This window comes from Strix aluco, chromosome 2 (assembly GCF_031877795.1).
Source record: "Strix aluco isolate bStrAlu1 chromosome 2, bStrAlu1.hap1, whole genome shotgun sequence".
In the NCBI taxonomy this organism is placed as follows: Eukaryota; Metazoa; Chordata; class Aves; order Strigiformes; family Strigidae; genus Strix; species Strix aluco.
Window position 1 is genome coordinate 130826938 of NC_133932.1, and position 17676 is coordinate 130844613.

The 17676-nt window shown below is 39.8% G+C and overlaps 1 protein-coding gene across 15 annotated transcripts in view; it reads right to left on the reverse strand.

Annotated features, from left to right (window-relative positions):
- The window catches only part of DLG2 (discs large MAGUK scaffold protein 2), a 1053560-nt gene that overhangs the window by 739911 nt on the left and 295973 nt on the right, over positions 1 to 17676 (reverse strand). The window contains exon 1 of one of the 15 annotated variants that reach the window (XM_074816363.1): positions 12548 to 12623. The exons of the other annotated variants lie outside the window; for them this stretch is intronic. The gene's annotated coding sequence lies outside the window, so the exon portion shown is untranslated. Of the gene's footprint in view, positions 1 to 12547; positions 12624 to 17676 lie in introns of those variants that run through there. 15 annotated transcript variants of the gene reach the window in all.

Genomic DNA, 17676 nt, shown 5'->3' on the forward strand with positions numbered 1-17676 from the left:
TACTGCAACTTTTTGAGCAGTTATAAGTGATACATGAGGACAATACATTTGATTCTGTAGAGAAATCTCTGGACCTTACTTGGCAATGCTTTACTTGTGTTTTTGAAATGGTTAAAAAATAAACAACCCAACAAATAAAAGCACCATCTGCTTAACCAATGCATTTACTGTCCTTAAAAACAAATGGAGGAGGGTATGGTAGCTCTGAAATGTATCAGTTCTGTAATCAGTCAATAGGTGCTCAGCAGAGCAAAGTGAAGTCCAGGTAGCAAGAAAATGAAGATAAGAACAGGGGTACCTTAATGAGGATGAGGCTCATTAGAAAGGTGGAAAGTGCTGGTACAGAGTTTTAACATCAAGTCCTCAAAGCACTGCCTGAGCTTGGTAATGACTATATAAGCTGTAAGCTCAACACCTTTGGCTGGAACAGTTAAGTGCAGTCTTTCCTTGCTCTCAGCAGTACTCAACAGTGTTTTAACCACATTACATACAGACTGTGGCCAGCTCTGTGGTGTTAACAGCAATGAAGTATTGAAAAAAAAGTGTTGCCAATTATCCCACTGTGTCAGATATTTGAGAAACCATCAGCAAACTGAGACATCTAAGTGTGGTGTATGTCAAATACTTCTTTACACTAGAGGGAAGAAGTACTTCAAAATAGACACCTTCCTCGGGTTGTTGGTTTTTTACATCATCTATCCAACTTCAGGATCAAATCTGTAAACGTTTAGCTTTGATCACAGTATCATTTTGCTACACACTTTGTCCTATGCTATCATGCTCCAAAGCTGATGAGGGAGAAAATGACCATCATAACCTTGAACATCAAATGAGCAACAGCCTGACTTCTGAGCTAAAGCAAAAAATTACTTTAGTTATTAGTAAGTAGCTGATTTCTGGATCTATGTATGTAGGAGGCAGTTACATACAATAAGCCAATGTATTAATACAGACTGCAGCTAATTCAAAGTTACAGAAAGAGCAAAATGTCTTGTGTATGTGGGTGTAAGTATGTCAATGAAGTGTGACCACCTACTTATACTAGCAAGCTTTACCTTTGCTTCAGTATCAACATTTCAATTGCCTTTTGCAGGAAATAAAAGGAAAGTAAACACATTTCATCTGATCATCTTTCAAATGATTCCTAAGAAACCTGAAAAGACAACTAAACAACAAATTACAGTTCCTTTTAACACTTTCACCTTCTTTAGAAAGACAAATTTGAGCATCCGTCTCTTGGGAAACTGCAGAAGCTGCAGAGAAAACTAATTGGCTGACTATAATTTGTGTGTAACTATTAAATATTAATAAGCTTGTTTTGTGAGGTTCAACCAGGAGTGACTATATAGCAACCAGATAAATGCTTTGTCCAGAAACAAGGTGCAATGTAAAATGCTGTGACCAGCTAAGCACTGGTGCAACCTCTTGTAATTCTAGTCTGTCAGGTCCAAGCAAAGGACATAGGGAGAGAGAAGAAAAAAGGATACAAACTCCCTCTCTATGTGACTCCTACCCCTGCACAGCAGGTCTGACGTAGTTCATTGAACCACTCAGGACAATGTGAGCAGTGTGGGCACTGTCGCCTGGTGGTGGTGTTAATAACTTCTCCATGCCCAAACCAGCCCAGGGTGGCCTTTCTGCCTAGTTCCCATCACTGCTTGGAAGACAGCAACAGGGGGTGCAGGGCAGACCCTGTGTGCCAGCTGCCTGGGAGCTTGTCCTGCTCTTGGCACACAACTTACAGAGAGAGGCTCCAAGCCTACTTATTCCCCTTCATGTGGACATCCTTACAGAGCAGAATGAAAGAGATATTCTTGGCACTTGCTGAGAATTTTTAAGGGTCAACAAGCCAGTCTCATATTCAAAGCATTTTGCAGGTTACATTCAATAAGTATCTTGACCTGTCAAGTCCAAAAGCAGCATTTCCACAGCAAAGCCACACTGTTTTACTGGACCATATATATTCAAGATCACTTTTTGTGATGGTAGGGAAGACATTTCTGCAGAAGCATATCAGTCACGGGAGGACTTAGTGCATCAGCTTCTGTACTCTGGCCTGCATGCTTACAACAAATGTGTGCTTTCCAGCCAAAGGCTTAAAAATATCTAAAAAAGGATTTACATCTAAAGTTCAGGCTAATTGTGCCATGAAAAGCATCCCTTAAAGGCAATCAATTAAAGTATTGAGTCTGATAACATAGGCTAATCTTGTTTTTATTCCTCTCCTTCCCACCCAGGGTAACCAGGCAGCAGATTCAGGGATGTTCCAGAAACCCCACACGGCTCCAGATCCCACTTCCTCACAGAGGGTCCTTCCCATGAAAGCAATGACTTCCAAGCCTCACACATCAAGGCACATGCCACCACGTTACCAGGCTGCCACCCTGCACTTCTTCAAGACCACCAGGATCCATGTGGGAAAAGGGACTCTACATCTGCAGCAGCGACAGGCAGCCAAGCATGAGATATCGTGTCATTGCTAAGCAGCTTGTGCAAAACAAAACAAGTATTAAGTGAACAGTAAGAACTATGTTTCCAAAGGTGTTCAATGAAAGCTTTTAACAGTGCACGCCTTACTTTTTCCATGTAGTTCTGCCACCTGAATTGATGATATGGTAGCAAGTAAGTGACCCAATAAATTGGACAGCCATCTGCACAGTCAATTTAAGGAAAACCTTGCATTATTGCCAGGGTGAAAACAGCAATGCAGAATTTTCTTCATCTTTTCTTCAACTAGGGGAAAACCTAGGGGGTTTGCAGTGTTAAAGCCATTAGAATTATGGTTGAGGGGTGAAAATCTCTTCCTGCCAGTGTCCTTGTGCTTAAAAACTGTCATAAATGAACATGTAATTTTAAAAGGCTGGTTTTTAATGTGAAAGAAATAAAAAACATAAAAACAAGTCAGCCATTTGAAGAGCAAGGTCAGAAGATATTTGCTAAAATACATTTTCCTTTCCATCCAATCTTGCTCCAGAGCATATGAACAAGTCTTATTGCTCCCTACACCTCCCTGAGGAGGGGAAGTGGAGAGGGAGGTGCTGATCTCTTCTCCCTTGTGTCCCATGACAAGACGCTTGGGAATGGTTCAAAGCTGTGCCAGAGGAGGTTTAGACTGGACATTAGGAAGCATTTCCTCACTGAGACTGTGGCCAAACACTGGAACAGGCTTCCTAGAGAGGTGGTTGATGCCCCAAGCCTGTCAGCATTTAAGAGGCATTTGGACAATGCCCTTAATAACATGCTTTAACTTGATCAGATGTGAATTGGTCAGGCAGTTGGACTAGATGATCCTGTAGGTCCCTTCCAACTGAAACATTCTATTCTATTCTATTCTATTCTATTCTATTCTATTCTATTCTATTCTATTCTATTCTATTCTATTCTATTCGGCCATTTATCTTAGACATCCACCTTGGCCCTCTGGATATCCACCAATAGCCCCCTCTTCTCTGGAACAGGTCTTTACTTTTTCAAATTCAGCTGCTACTGGAGTACTTACAAATATTCAGAGAACACTTTCAGGAAAGAAGCTACTAAGAATTTGTTCTAATCTTCTCATCTGCACTAAATATTTGCTTCCTTTCTCCCTTTCACCGTGGCTACAACATAGCTGCACACACATGCATACCCATCAGACTGTTAGAAATCAGAAGTTGGCATGTGAACATGCACAGTTAGGCACCTAGCTGCAAAGTGTATTGCAAAACCAAACTGCTACCTACATGTAAAAAATCCTGACAGATATGTACCCATTAGGTATGCTGTGGGCTATTCCATGTGAGCAGCTGCATCCAATGAGAGTAATGTATTTCTGTTTGGCAGTCTGTTGACAGAAGCAGATATGCATGCATTGAGCATCAAGTGTGCAGAGTGACTCTGATGCTTTTAGGAAGGATCAGACCCACCACTCCAGTGTAGACCATCTGTGTATCTGTGATCCCATGCTGACAGAAGATAGACAAATATGTGTTTCAAATAATTTGCCTTTCTAGGACTTTCATGAGTAGCTGTGTATATTTAATCATCCAGATTATTCTTTTAGATAATAATTAATGACTGTATATTCATCTGTAATGTGGAGAGAATCAGCTGTTAATAGAGTCTCTGAAAAAACACATTTCAACAGATGAACCACATTTAACATTGTGCATTTACTTTTTTGCTCTGTTATACTTGTGAGGGGCCAGTGAAGTCAAGAGTGTTGTCAAAGGTTATTGGTATTAATGAGAGATTAGTTCACCCTGCAGATTTTCAGTAACACTGGTGGCAATCTTAGCCATAAGATATCACAGCTTCCGTAATAGAGAAAAAACCAAGAATTTTCTTTGTAAATCTGCTAGACAGAGTACCAGAACTTCTCTGTGAAACTGAACACAGTAAAATACCTAAACATGCCAGAAAGAAGCCTATATTCAAAGTATTCTCCCTAGCTCATGAACAAAGACTTAGGAATCTGCAAAATTTGTTATTCAGGCTTAATTTACTCTACAGTGTCTGTTCTGTAGTAAACTTTGTTTCATAATGACCCTTTAAGGCCAGGTAGTTTGTAAGGCCATTTACTCCTTGCATGTGTTGAAGGAAGGCAGATAAGAATGGATAAAAACTTCAAAGCGTTCCTACATCATGGCTGGCTCTAAAATGTTGGGGTTTTATACTTGCTTGAGACTGAATAAGAGCTTGGGGAGACTCAGCCTGCGTGAAGTCCTTGTATGGAGATGTAGTTTTGAGAAGTGAGGAAAGATGTGCCACTGGGAAGGATGGACAAGGACACCTTCCCTGTTGAGCCATCCCTTTCTCTGAAGATCCCCTCCATATGTATAATCACTACATCCCTCATAGCTACAGGATCTGGAGACCTATCCCACCCTGGGGAAAAGAAGAAAAAGGATAGAAAAGGTAAGAAGGCACCCATCATCCCCTAGTAGGCATGTAGATGTAGCACAACAAGTGAAGAGCACAACTTCAGTGCCTGGAATGGCTGGAAATCCATGACAACACATTGGATGCATCTAGGAAGGAAACTTAGAAAGCTACAAATGAGAATTATAAGCAAAGAGCGGTGTCAGATGAATTGGTACTTTGTGCACTATGACTACAAGGTTTGCCTTGTTTCATGGGACACTATGAAAGCTAAGGTAGACTAAGTTAATAGAGACATTGTATGGCAAGATAAAGGAAACCCACTAATAAAAGGTCTATAGATACTTTATTAGGCAAAAGAGAAAGGGGACATGCTTTGATTTTGCAAAAATGAGGCCCAGATATGCACATATTTAGTCAGAGAAAACTCAAAAAGGATGTAGTTATTGATGATGTTAATAATAAAAGCAGCTGGGTCCAGTCCAAGTCCTGGAACTAAAAAGGCAGTATATGCTATGAATTGTGATGCCCTAGTTAAGAAATTATGTATATAATGATTAGCACAGTGATGTCATGATGTATATATTGCTTCACAAGTGTATTGAAGAACATTGGTCACACTGTCTGTCATTTAATAGGCCAAAGCTATTCACATAAAGTTAAATAAGTCCTCTGATAATGCCAGTACTACCACCCTTATTGAAGGATTTGTTCTGGAGATGACCATGACAGAATATAAACCATCATGGAAGAGCTGTGTGTGCAAAGGGATACTGGGCCATTAAAATAGAGGAAAGAACTTGCTTAGGAAATGGTTTCATAAGAATGAGGAAAAATATCAGAGAAATAGTTGGAAGGAAGAGGGACAGTCCAGGAATGATTAACAGATAATGACTAGCTGTGGAGATCAGGGACCCAGGTCTTTGGGGGAATGAGAGCAGGATTCGCCTGGTGCAAGCAAGGCAAGAAGCAAGCAAAAGCAAATTCTATGTCAGAAACGGAACTTGAGTGTAGTCTTCCTAACTGTTGAGAAGGAAGAATTCAGTCAGATACACCATCAAGAAGAAGAATTGTGGAGCCCCAGCTTGAGAGTAAAAACAATGTCTGGACAAGGGAGATCATGGCAAGAAATAGAGAGGCTCAAGAATGACTATGAAACCCAGAATCTAGAAAAGGACCTAATGAATCTGACCATAGGATATATGCTTCAGCAGAACAGGATATACCTTCCTAGTCCTCTGCTAAGATTAGCTGTGTTATACTCCTGAGAAATTAGCAAGTACAGCTTTCCACTGTAAGCAGAGAAATTAAATTACTTCCCAAGGCAAGTGTCTGACAACAGAGCAGGGATTCAAGAAAATCCTGGCTCTGTGTCCTGTGATCAGTTTGACTAATTATTCACTTTCTCATGCAGAGGGGAAGAAGAAAAAAAGTCTCAGCATTCAGTTAAATTTTGTTTCAAATACTACATCTGCCTAAAAAAAGATTAAGTGCAATAGAAGGTGGCACGAATCTCTTGAAAATACAGGAGGAAAAGAGATCAATATTTGGCATCATCAATTCTATAGATTTTACATCAAGCAAAATGATTTTGAAATGGAACTGCTAGCAACATTTTTTTCTTGTCTGGTCAGAACCCAAGTTTCAATTCTTTGCACACTTCAGTAATAAAGTAATGAGCACCGCATACTACATAAAGACAGCCAGAGCATCTTTCAATAGACTTGAATGCCAGTCTTCTACTCCAGAGAAGTATGTTCTCACATTTAAAACTACTACTCTTCTAGTTCATTTGGAAACTGAGGTGCCTTTGTGGCTACTAAATTACCATGGGACAGACTTAATCAGACGTCTTGTTGAGAGCTTAATGGCTGAATAGAAAAAGTTGAGAGAAGAACTAGGAATGGAAAATACTCCTTGGTCTTCTGTAGTTTTATACCATTACAGTGGGGAATCTAATTTTATTCTATACCAGGATAAAACTATTAGAGATGAAGGCATTATTTCTTCTCTGTTCCTACATATCACACTACAAAGTGGGGAGTTGTTGCTGTTATAATTTATTTGGTTATCTCCCAGGCAGAACTGGAGAGCAAGAATGATCAACACAGCCTTACTCCATGAACAGAAGTTCATGCTGCTTCATCGGTCTTCTCTCCCCATTCCCATACCATACAGACACATTTACATTTAGAGCCAAATCAAATAACGCTATTCAGACAAAATCTGATTACTAACACAACAAAAGCAATCTAACAAAATCCATGTGGATACTAAGAACAGATGGCAAAATCTAGCCCTAAAATGTTCAGAAGACTAAGATAGGTGGATTTGTAAAGGAGAGAAAAAACAATTAAGTCAGTCTTGTAACCATCCAGTATACATCACTCATCAACCTTTACAGACTCTTTCAACAGATAGTTATAAAGCAAAAATAATCCTAAAAAAAGATGACAGATGAATACATGTAAGTGTTAATTCTGAAGGCAATAACTTTTTCTTATCCCTCAAAACTAATGATGCTTAATAATAATGTTTAAAAAATCTCATTTTTACAAATTTGGAAAGCATGAGGTGGGGTTTTTTTGAGAAAGAAATCACTGTAGCTCATTTAAGGGGTCTAAAAGGGTGGTGAGACACTGGCACAGGTTGCCCAGAGATGCTGTGGCTGCCCCCTCCCTGGCAGTGTTCAAGGCCAGGTTGGACGGGGCTTTGAGCAACCTGGGCTAGTGGAAGGTGTCCCTGCCCATGGCAGGGGGGTTGGAACTAGATGGCCTTTGAAGGTCCCTTCCAACCCAAACCATTCTATGATTCTATTGCCTTGTTTTATTGGTTTTAAGAAATACTCATGTAATACTTTTTTTGTGCACAGCAGCTACTGGAAAGACAAATTGAAGGAGAACTACCTGTAGTTATCTGTAGCCAGCAGCTACCTGTACCCAGCAGAGGTACATCACATAAGAAACAAAACAGGTGCTGTGATAGAGCTGTAGAAAAGGTGCTTACATGTAAACAGTGAGCCCACAAGAATAGAAACTGCACGAGGGTACCATAAGAACACAACCAAGGTAACATCAGAAATTTTTTTCCTCAAGATATTGAATTGTAGAGAGTTAAGTATTGTTAAATAAAGTTGGAACTGTGTTTCTGTACCTACACTTGCAGTATTCCCAGGGAGATACAAAACAGGTGTCTTCAAGCAATCTATATTTGCCCATAAAGGTAATTTTACAGTTCTGAGCACTCTAAGATGACAGAAAAAATCAGAGAGAACACCTAAAAGAAAAAGGAAAAATATTATTTCGGAGGATATGAAGAAATACTGAAAATCCTTAGGGTGATGTGTTTATTTCTGTTTTAACTCCAAAAGCATTACTATAGAATACATTTGCCCCACCAAGTGCAACTGGTGACAGTGTTATACCAAAGTATAGATATTTAGTCATCATGTTCAGGTCTGTAAGATGAGAATCTAAATGCTGTCTCCGGTTTGTGTGTCTTAATGTCAGTATGTGCACACAGAGACAGAAACTTCCAGAGCCTGCAGCCGGAGACTGCAATTAGTTTCATTACCACTTGTGGAGCAATTGGAGATAAGAGGCACAGAGGGTCTTTTGTGTATTCAGCACAACTAGGCTGAGTGAGACACAATTTGGTGCAAGCTCTTTCAGTACTGCTTGCTTAATTCCCCCTACACAAAAGATTAATTCTTGAAATTGGAGAATGGCTGGAGTCCTGCTTTTGGGGAATGACTTGAGTGACAAGGAAAGTGGCTGTTGAAGGTGACATTCCCTTGAAAAGTGAATGAGTCTCGCCCTCTAATAGCAGAGAAAAAATATGGTGTGCTGCTTATTTTGCTGTCCCAACATCAGGGAGTATGCGATCTTATCATCTTCCCGGAGACAACATCAGGCATGTTATTGGCCTCAGCTCTCAAAAGAGATGAAAACATATCCCACTTCTGCACGGTGTCTCATATCACCAAATAAGCTCAGCATCTTTGAGTGGCTCAGTCTCTCCACAACAGGAAATATGCTAAGAAGCATTATCAACAGGAAAGAGGATCACAGGCTTTAAAGTATGATTAAACAGGATAACAATTCCTCAAAGATACTAGATTACATGAATATTCATCAGTGATTATGCCCAGTGTAAACTCAGATTCACATAAATTATAATGAAAAGGAGCCTAGCCAGTGACTGTGTACTTTTTCTTGAGACAGAATATCAACCAGCCTTACAAAAAGAAAACTCAAAGATGAGCAAAAGGGTAAAGAAAAGTTAGGAGAAAATGCAGAAAACTCTTGTGAGTTAGAAGTGGGGTGTACATGGCAACCCCAGCAGATCTACTGGGCATGACCTGTGGTCATGCTAAGTTTTCAAAATTGAACCAAACCATGACAACCATGATGACCAACACAACAAGGTCATTATTCACAAAAATAATTTCAGCAATAGTTTTCACCGAGGTGGTTTATAGAGTTCACTTTCCTATGTGCTTTCTTTACTACTATGCCCCCAAAACCACTCTTTTCTTTCTGTACTGGACGTCCTCAATCTTTCACAGTTCACTAAACATTGTTGCAATGCAAAATCTTATTTGAAGTTCTTTAATTGCTATGCAATGCCAAAATAATTCATTATCCTGCTGAATACAATTTTTATTTTATATTCAGAATATTCTAGGGTCCTAAGTGGGGGGAAAGAAAAACAAGTGATTAATGACTCCCATGAGCTCATGTTACTTAGGCATAATTTAAACTCAACATTGGAGTCATGAACCCTAGGCTTCTATTCTTGGTTCAAGAAGTCGCTTGCTCTGTGACTTTAGGGAAGTGAAAGCTACCATTTTGCTTTCTCTATTTTTGAACCATATTTCCTTTATCCCCTTTTTTTTTTTTTTTTTTTATCCCTGGAGGTTTGAAAGGACTTACTATTCAAACTTTATTACAATCACTCATGCTCTACTCTGACTCCCAAAGCAGTCAACAAACTAGCAATGAGTACATCTGGTTTAGATCCAGAATTTGAAGGCATACTGGACAGGAGCTTAGAGCTACAGCAGATGTGTGGGTGCGACTGTTGACCCACACACATATAATATGCATGTTGTAAGTTGGTGTAAGTAGACTCATAGCACAGACTTTGAGGCAAGTCAAGAAAGTGGAGGCAGAGTCACTGAGTTCATCCTAAGTATTTATTGAATAGACTGTATAGACTGCAAAGAACATTCATCATCTTGGTTACTTTTTATATTTCACTGTTCAGTGCTTGAATTTTATTCTTCATATAGATTTTCACTATAATACTCTTTTGGCGTCACAGAAACAGCTTTACATTTTAAGAAATGGCACCAAAGTGCAAAGACAGATTCAAGAGAAAAGGGCACAACAGTTCTGACTTGTAAATTTTTATATTCTAGTGGTCAGAAGAAATGAATTGTCTCCAATTGTATTTGAAATGCAATCCACTAAGCCGCTGTTATTGCAGATACTGTGGATTTTACATTGACAAAATACTGTGTAGAAACAGTTCCACTTAGAGACAAAGAGAACTCATGTAGAAATTAAAGTCTATATAGGAATGAATATTGTAATGGCAACATTACTCATTTACATTGTGCTGCTGAGCTCCATTGGCAAATTCCTGCAATAAACTTACTGTAGCTGATGTCGATAGGTTTTGAGTATATTGAGACTGTTACGTGTAGTTTTGTGCTTAGAAATAAAATTGGTTCACATTTAAAGTAAATGTATCGCTATAAGACATACATTGATTGATTTCATTTATCTCTCCAAATGCAAATGTATTGCATGATTTTTTAAGCTCACCATAACTGCTGGGACAGTGACCATTTCAATGGGCAGAGATGCTACTGCTACATAATCACATCAAAACGTCCTTTCATTGCATCCACAACATTTGTTGATGACTGTGTCACTGCTACTCAGAGTTATCACACAGAGATGTTGCACTGTGATAGGTAAAACTGCAGAGCAATGGCATTATTACTGCCTCATCATTTCACTATTTTAATTTCATTCAGTAGTGCCTCTCTTTCTTCTTACCAGGTACCGTAAAGGAGGAATAGCATTTCTTTGTCCCTCTTCTGACTGCAAGTGGGAGTTTCTTCAGAAGATCTGCTCTATTCCCTAATCATTTCCCCTAACAATTGCAATTTATCACAGAGGCATAAATTTGCAAGCACCACAGGGGACATGATGCTATGTCTGTGCTGTCTCTTCCTGAATTCAGATGCAAAGGGAGCTGCAAGCAGATCCAGGTAGACTGAGAAAGCTACAGTCGAGAGGGTGAAACCGTTCTACATGAATAAGACACAGGCAACCCCGAGGTCCTACTGAATGCTGTAGGAAATCTGTGCCCAAATAAAAATGCCTTCACAACCTTGGGTGTGTCCATGTGAGCACAGTGAAATCAGTCTAGACAAATTCAAGGCAGATTTACTATGAGGAAGAGGACAAGAAGCCAGTAGCTGCCCCTCACACTGCTCAATCTGGACTGGCCATGCAGTTGATCAGCTGTTCCCCTATCTTCCCCCACTGGATCAGAGCTGAACTCACTTACGAGGAACTAATAAAGTCAAAGGAGTGACAGTAATTCACCACAGTTGGTCAAGCTTTGCTTTCATTTAAACCCATGGTACCTCTGTAATTTTGATGAGCTCTCAAGGACTTAACTGAGAGCAAAACTGCATCCAGTACACCTCTTCTAATGGTCTCCTCACACCCCTATTTTCTGCACTTTTGTGCAAGCAGTGCGCTGTTATTTGTATGTGAATAACAGCAATGATTAGGAAAGGTTTGCAGTGTTGGTAAGTAAATATACAGTAAATGTACAAAATTAATAGAGAACTTTAATCTTTACCACATCCTACATCTTAAGTATAAAATTAGGAGGTCTGATAAGTTGAATCCGTTGCTGAAATAGCCTTATGAATGTTTGTCTCATGATGAGTGTTATTTAGACCAAAAAGCACTACTGAAAATAATTTCAGAACAAGGTGTTGCACTCTGAACTCCCAATAGCTCCCATTGCTAAAGAGGTAGTGTAAGGTAAAAAGCATCAGGAAGAGGTAATTGTAAGATGAGTTTCAATCCAAGTATGCTTTAAAAGAAGGTCTGCACTGAACCAAAAAATTCAGCTGCAGCTTATAGTAACCAGATTTTCAGTCTACTGACTTAAAAGCTACCCTTGCAAAGCCTTTCAGTGAGATTCAGTCACAAACAAGCAATCCAATGGAATTAACTAAGGAAAGTGGCAAAACTGCTGCTATCTGACACCAGAAGAACAAAGATCTAACTGAACAGACACACTGGGACTTTGACTTCCTCAGCTATCACTCTTCTGGAGTCAAAGATCTCCAAATCCTACCAAGATGGAATACCTGCAGCTTGTATCCTAGTAAAGAAAATACCAGTATAAACTATATTTTTTCGAAGTGGTACAATCTCAAAAATCAGTGATGAACACAGTACATAAACAACCAACCAGTCTCAAAAGCTATGACCACAGAAGTAGAAAACAAGACGAAAACATACAGCGTCATGCCCCTCTCCTCCCCACTGAAACATTACAGATATGAATGGTTTGGAACAAAGTGATGACCTATAAACAGTAGCAGATGAGGATGCATGAAGAAGCAACTAATTGGAGTACAAATACTTACATTAAGAAGACATCACAATGAGACTGCACAAGAGGAACACCAGTATCCTGATCAAGAGATATAATGGGAGACAATAAGCAGGAATATGTCAATAGAGGGCAGAATTAGAGGATCACTGCAAGAGAGAATGCAAAGAGATTTTTTTTCACTCTCAGTACTTACAAGAACTCACCCAAAAAACATCAACAGGCCAAACTGTGATATCACCAATGCAGTAGATTGCAAAATATTGATGAGACATGAAGGCACCAAAATTCCAGATCATCTAAGTAAATTCTTTCAGAACCCAAACATCAGTCAACACGCAGCAACCTGAGCTACAAACTAAATAATACAATTGTTTAGGCTGAAAATGGAATGAAGAAGGATCGCTCTCTCTTGCAATAGGTATTCTTTCAACAGTTCTGCTAAAATGGGAATGGGAAAAATACCCTGATGATACAGGTGTAGATGTAGGTGGTGCTAATACAACAGAATCTGGCAGTAAGAGATACACAGCTGTTACACAGTATGTAGCAATGTGGGAAAAAGCAATATTTCAGCAGTCTGAATTTAAGTCCTAAGGGTTAAAATCAAGGTCTACAATACTAACTGACTTCTCTATCATGATAAGTTTCAGAGCTGCATTTGATGACATTGATTGACATGTGATGAAAAATGCCATTAGCACTCACTCAGGAAGCTCTACTCACTAAGACTGATAAAACCTGGTATGATCAAGGCATCTTTAATAAAAACACTCAAAACAAACCTGGGATATCCCTGAACCTCAGGCTAAATTGCCTTTAACAAAGGTGAGAGCTTTTAACAAAAGTTCTCACCACATTTCAGTAGAATAAAAGAAGATTAAATTTTATTGTGTGGTGCTATCAGCAATTGCAAAGTATATTTATAAAATGGAAAACAGTCCTTCAGACAGGCAAGACAAAAAGACATGCTAAATGTAAGTTTGCCTCCTTCAAAGACTGGTGGTGCATAAACATAATGATATATTGGAAAGTAAAACAGAACCTACGGAGATGACCTCTGTATTGGTTGTTGTGAAGATGTTGTCTATGTCCTGCTAGAGAAACAAATGAAAGGCTGACATAAGTGGTCTGGGAAACCATGCAAGCAGTTCTTTAATGATAAACCAAAACCAGTCTGTCATTTTATTCTTTCCAAAAGAGCAAGCCAAAACCAAGGGAAACAGAAGACGACGAAGGCTTACGATAAGGTTTTTATTGTGCCTTTTGATTCCACTTAATCACTGGCAATTTTACCACATTTCCTTAAGTGCAGGTGTAAAATCAAATTTAGCTCCAAATTACTATGTAGCCAGCACCAGTGATTTCATTGAGCATGAGTCATAGCATGCTTTGAACAGGTTATTATTCTTGTATTAAAAAAAAAAAAAGAATCAGCAGTCTTAATGCTTTGTTGCCTTACATCAGGGGTAATTATTTATACCAGGGTAGATTGAGGGCCAAGTGGCTTTACATCCAGCATTAAGGTTTATCATTCATTCACTGCTGGGTAAACATCTATGCAAGGTTCAGTGCAACAGAAAATTAGCTCCAATGATTTCGTAGTTGGCAAAGTCAATGATTTGACTCTTGCCAGAAAAAGCAGGTATTTCACCCAACAGCAGACTGCACCAGTACCTAATTCCCCACAGCCCCACTCTTTTTCCTTGGCAGTGCAGGGCTCAGCACTCTGCTGGAGGGTCTCCCACCCACTCCTGCCATTAGGGCTTCCCTGCCATGCCAAAACGCAATGTTGATGCTGGCTGCTCCCATGCCATATTACTCTGTAAAAGTTTGGTAGGGATTGGAAAGCTAAAAGGTTTGAGAAGTCAGACCATGGCTTGTGTCTTCTTGAAGCAGAAAGCTGGGAGGCCCTGGAAGCAGAGGTATGTTGAGGAGGCAGCTGGACTCTCATGTGTGTTTTGTGCACTGTCTGCTCCCTGCAGCAAGAGAGGGAATGACATGCACCTATAAATTTAAGCCCAAATAAAGATATGAAGATCTTTCTGTTTGCTTATTTTAATAGCTGTGATTAAGAGTCTGACTAGCTGAGGGTATGGATGCAGTATTGACAGATGTTTCATTTAATTTCATTCTTCCACTTCTCAACACTTAATACACATACCTACATACATCCAGGGCCTGACCTTCCTTGTGAAGTCCTGACATCGTAACATGGTCATTTAACCTCAGCCCCTGCCATCCCATGAGTAGAAAGTCTGAAAGGCATTTCCCAAATGCAGCTGGTCTGACTGTTTCATTGGCTTTGGGATAAGCAATTTTTCTCTCCAGGCAAGGCTCACGTGGTGTGTCATGAACAGGGTTTCTGTTTAATGTTCTCACTCCCCAGCAGCCCCTTGGTGGCCTGACATTAAATTAAGAAGAAGCAGGAACAGGACTGAAAAGTTGTCCAGTCTGCAGACAACATCCAGCATTTAAGACTGGAAGGACCCAACTCCTACAAGTGCTTATGCAGCCAGGATATAACTAGTAGAACCTTGGGGAGCAGAAAAAGAGAAATATGAAACCTGTAGAGACAGAAGAACTGCATGGACATCCTGCTTATGTGGTGAGGTAGGAAACTGAGGAACAGATTCAAATAAATTGCCAGATAGCTGGGTTTTTCTCAATACCATGTTAAAGGTAAAAACACATTTGCAGAATTCCATTTTAAAAATCCATCTCTGTGTCTGAGTTTCATTTTCTGCATCTCCTCATTAAGTAATGAGACAGATGGACCACAAATCCTCTGAGTAAATTGTCACTGCTAACACTGACACAGGCTGGGGATCCAGCTTAAACACTAATGCTTCCCCAGCTTCTACTACAGTAACACTGTTATCTTCTGCGTTGCACATCCAAGCTCCCAATACACCAAGCAGTACCCTGAAGCAATATTATGTTATAGAGATCACATTCCACCATCTCTAATGTCATCTCCATGCTACCAAGTGACCCATCTCTAGAAGTAAATTCATATTCCTTCAACCTGTCTCTGTCCGTGTTTATGAAAGCCATTAATTTCAGCCATTCACCTTCCCTTTTTTATGGTATGATCCTGGCAAAAGGGAAATCTGGTTACAGCCCAAGAGAAAAACAGGCAGCACAAAAGATCAGGAGAGGAGAAAAGGGAAACAACATATATTTGCAAATAGAGAATTGTCCCATGAACTGATGATGCAAAATGCTGCAGTTGGGCTGATTCCTCTTTTAACTCAGTATGTAAGGCCTTGGGACTCCCACTGTTATTGACATGTGATCACATTGGACAATTCACGGTACTAGTTAGCTATTCATACTTTTCTATTATAATTCCACAAATTTCAAAACCTTTACAGTTCATTCAACCAGAAGGATTGCTTAACTTCTTCTAAATTTAAGGAAAAAAAAAGTCTACTAAAGGAATTAAATTTTGCTATTTGATAGCTGTGGGTACACAGGCTTGACCATCTGGTAATCACAGTGTGAAAAGCAACCCAAATCCTTCTCTGTCTTCTCCAAGGCTCAGACATGCCCCATCAGTCAGACGAAGGCTGTCCAGATATGCACTGCTTAGTAACACATTCACAGTTCATACAGCAGCAAGCCCCAAAACCTGGCCCAGAGGTAAGTAGACACTTGGTTCAAGATGCTTTGTTCTGGCTGTCAAGCAGAGAAAACCTCTTTAGCTGACACAATTGTTCATGTGCTGGCAGGGAAAGATCCACAGCAGATTTTTTTGGAAAATTTATTCTAGGACAGAAAAATTTGAGATAATTGTGTGTTGTACACCACTCCCACCCCCCCATTTTTAAAAGGAAAATAAATCTCTAGAAAGTGTTTCAGCTTCCCATAAAGACCTGGAGTACAGTCATGTGAAAAGGCACATATTCCTGACACCTTCCTTATGGCTTCACATTTGGAGAGACAATGCACGTTAGTTATTAAACTAAAGTTTAGCACAATTCTCTCACCTCGTTTTCATTGAATGGTAACATCTGCCCTTCATCCTCTGTTTTCCAGGTAAACCACCGGTATCCTCCACAGTTTTTAGTCTCCTGTGGTCTGTTCATATGTCCTTTTATGTTAGGGCTTGCGTTTGGTCCTGAACATGACTACTTGGCTATCGGCTGGGTGGTAAATGTCCCAAGGCTGTGGAAAGATTGCTTGCAAGCAGAGAAATCTGACTTCTCTGAAGTTAAATCCCACAGTCACTGTGGATGCCATCACTCAGAGGTCTGTGCAGCACGTGAGCCCAAGCTTAGACAAGATGAGCAAAGACAGTACAAACATGGTTAGATTGTCTAATCTGTGACCTTTGGGGATAGCAGTGTTAATAATAAAATGCCTGTAACCGTACTCTGTAACTTAAAAAAAATGAATGGTTTGAATTAACCCATCATTACTGGGGGAGGAAAGTATCTTTCTCTGCATGATTGCTGAACACTATCCCTCTTTTCCTGACTGTTGCTTGCAGGGGTAGGTACAAAGGGAAACAAAACAAAGAGGAAAAGCTGTCCCCAGGTTTTGGCTGCAGTTGTTTGAATTACTGGAGGCAAATCACTGAAAAGCTTTAATCCTGTGGCACCAGCCTCAGTGTAGGTGGAAGCAAGAAGTTTGGCACGTGCACAGTTTAAAGGGTGGGAGCATGCTGCGGAACCCCACTTGATGACTTCAAGGAGAGAAAAATACCCTTTTGGTTCATCTACTTTCTGAAATCCATGCTGTGAACCCAGCAGCAAAATCTGACTTTCATAATGCTTAAAAATTTTAAAAGCAAATTACTTCTATAAATAAATATCATATACAGGACCAGCATAATTGATTGATGTCATTTATAAGGCTGATATCACTTCACTTGCTTTGTTTCACAGAATCACAGAATCATCAAGGTTGGAAAAGACCTTGAAGATCATCTAGTTCAACCATTAACCTAACACTGAGCATTCTCAGCTACACCATATCCCTCAGCGCTATGTCAACCCTACTCTTAAACACCTCCAGGGATGGGGACTCCACCACCTCCCTGGGCAGCCCATTCCAATGCCTAAAAACCCGTTCTGTAAAGAAATAATTCCTAATATCCAGTCTAAAATTTCCAGTCTTCATTTCAATCAACAGATGTTCTCTGTGGAAGGAAAACAA